Source organism: Physeter macrocephalus, chromosome 7, assembly GCF_002837175.3.
Source record: "Physeter macrocephalus isolate SW-GA chromosome 7, ASM283717v5, whole genome shotgun sequence".
Classification (NCBI taxonomy): domain Eukaryota; kingdom Metazoa; phylum Chordata; class Mammalia; order Artiodactyla; family Physeteridae; genus Physeter; species Physeter macrocephalus.
This window is the reverse complement of record NC_041220.1, coordinates 73350772-73353855: the sequence shown is the minus strand read 5'-3', so window position 1 is coordinate 73353855 and position 3084 is coordinate 73350772.

Below are 3084 nucleotides of genomic sequence, written 5' to 3'. Positions count from 1 at the left end.
GACGCGCAGGCTCAGCGGCCATGGCTCACGGGCCCAGCCGCTCCGCGGCATGTGGGATCCTCCCGGACCGGGGCACGAACCTGTGTCCCCTGCACTGGCAGGCGAATTCTTAACCACTGTGCCACGAGGGAAGTCCCGATTTCTTGCGTTTTTGATAATAGACATTCTAACAGGTGTAAGGTGATATCTCATTGTGGTTTTGATTTGCATTTCCCTAATAATTAGTGATGTGGAACATCTTTTCATGTGCCTGTTAGCTGTCTGTATGTCTTCTTTGGAAATTTTTCTATTTAGCTCCTTTGCCCATTTTTTAATTGGGTGGTTCAGGTTTTTTTGTTGTTGAGTTGCGTGAGTTCTTTATATATTTTGGATATTAACCCCTTATTAGATATATCATTTGCAAATATTTTTTTCCCATTTGATAGGTTGTCTTTTCATTTTGTTGATGGTTTCCTTTGCTGTGCAGAACTTTTTAGTTTGATGTAGTCCCATTTGTTTATTTTTGCTTTTGTTTCCCTTGCCTAAGGAGACCATCTAGAAAAATATTGCTAAGACTGATGTCAAAGAGTGCACTGCTTATGTTTTCTTCTATGAGTTTAATGGTTTCAGGTCTTACATTCAAGTCTTTAATCTGGAACCCATTCTTTAGGGGTTTTAATGGAGGTTTCATTACTTAGGCACGGTTGATTAAATCACTGGCCATTAGTGATTTTGTTGCAGTAAATATAGAAATGAAGTTTTCCCTCTCCTGAGAACAAGGAAAATAAAGGGGACAGTGAACAGGCTAGAGAAGAAACATAACCTGGCCTGAAAGAGTTAATCACTCCTAGGTTTGCTGTTTTTTTTTTTTAAACTGTCACTAATCTGTAGTGTCTGTAACTAGATTTGTACTTCACAAAACTAACCTATTACTCTTTAACACTATGTGAATTACATCCTGCACTCCCTTGTAGCAAATCACCCCTTGTAGCATTTGCATTTCAGAAAAAAGGTAGCAGGCCTTTATAACCCAGAGACACACGGACCCAATTACCAATTACCGGGCTGCCTGAAGCCATCCGCAACTGTTCTGAAATAATGCAGGAAGAAGAAGAATGCAAAACCTTCACTACTTTGATCCTTATTATATACCCTGGACTGCGAGCCGCACATATAAAAATCTTCTCCAATTCCCTAAGGTGGGGGGCACAGTTCTTGAGGCTCTAGCCTGCTGTGTCTTCCCTTCTGCCTGGCGGAAAAATAAAGCCATCTCTCTCTTCCTCCAAAACCTCTGTCTCCGTATTTCTGTTCGGCATCGGTACACAGAGAAGCCGAGATTTCGGCAACAATTTAAACTTAATCTCCAGCCCCTCTCACCTAAGAGGTCAGGAGTGAGGCTAAATGTTTCAATCCTCTGATCAAGGCTTGGTCTTTCTGTAAACTAGCTCCCATCCTTAAGCTATCTAGTCCACCACCCTCCCTCCCCAACATTCACGTTAGCATACAGAAGACACTATTATCGCTCTGGAGACTCTAAGGTTGTTAGGAACTCTGTTCCTGGATGCAGGAACAGAGACCAAATATATTTTTTATTATACCATTGCTATCCTAATGGATGTGAAGTGGTATGCCATTATGGTTTGATTTGCATTTCCCTAATGATTAGTGTTGTTAAGTATTGATATCTTTTCATGTACTTATTGGCCTTCTGTATAGCTTCTTTAGAGAAATGTCTATTCAAGAAGATGTTTGCTCATTTTTTAACTGGTTTCTTTTTCTGTTGTCTTTGAGTTGTAGCTCTTTATATATATTTTGAATATTAATTCCTTATCACATATATGGTTTGCAAATATTTCTCCCTTTCTGTAGGTTGCCTTTTCACTCTCTTGATAGTGTCCTGTGATGGACAAAAGTTTTTAATTTGATGAAGTAAAATTTGTCTATTTTTTCCTTTGTCTTTGTCTTTGGTGTCACATGCAAGAAATCATTGCCAAATCCAGTGTCATGAAGTTTTCCCCAATGTTTCTTCTAAGAATGTTATCGTTTTAGGTTTTACATTTGGCTTTTTTATCCATTTTGAACTGATTGTTATATATGGCATAAGTTAAGGATCTAACTTCATTCTTTTGCATTTGTTGAAAAGCCTGTCCTTCCCCAGTGAATGGTCTTGGCAACCATGTCAAAAAATCTTTTGACCTTACATGTGAGGGTTTACTTCCACTCTCTTGGACTAACGTTTTTTTATTTTTTAATCCTTTAGATCATTACTAGCCATAAAACACAAATTACGTGAAAATCTCTTCATATTAACAGTGATTATGCTGAAACGACAGTACGAAACAATTTTAGGGAAAAGACACATAATCTTTAATTCTACACTTTTTCAATGTGTTAGTCAAATATGGCTGCTACACAACAAAACCCAGAACTATGTAATATCAATTCAATTCAGTCTGATATTTCGCTGGCTTTCATTTAAAAACCATAGCTTTACATATAGTGTGTGGAAAACTGGCAAGCCCTGGTCTTCCTACTCCTTACGTTTATATCAAATGATCCATCACAGTACGTTTATATCTATCATTAAATTGTCAGAACAATGTTAAAAAGTCTGTATATTCTTTGAACTGAGTCCTCAATTTTCTAAAAGCAAGCAAACTCTCAAATAAACCCGTTCCACTCCTGCCCACTGCATGGGACGGGACATCGTTGGAGAGATCTAGAAAAGACATTCTCTGAAACGGTCGTTAGTGTTCCAGAAGTTTCAATGGTAACGGGCAGCATCTGACACTCTGAAAACCCCAAACGTGGCATTTCCATTGTGATATTATGCCACTAGGCAATGCCTCTATTCTGTCAGAAGTGTTCATTTATTACAGTTTTGCACAGATGCCAGGGTCCCTCAGTAGCAGCTAGCCACCAAAGCGCTGTCCGTGGCCTGGCGCTGGGCAGAGGTGCCCAACACCGAGAGGGACGGACCAGAGCTCTCGTCAACGCCGCCAGCTCCTCCCTCACCAGAGAGCTCCAGCTACTCCCCCCGCCACGCCCCTCGGGGGAGCGCGCCGCGACCAGTGCGCCGGCGCAGATCCCGCCTTCTCGCTCGGC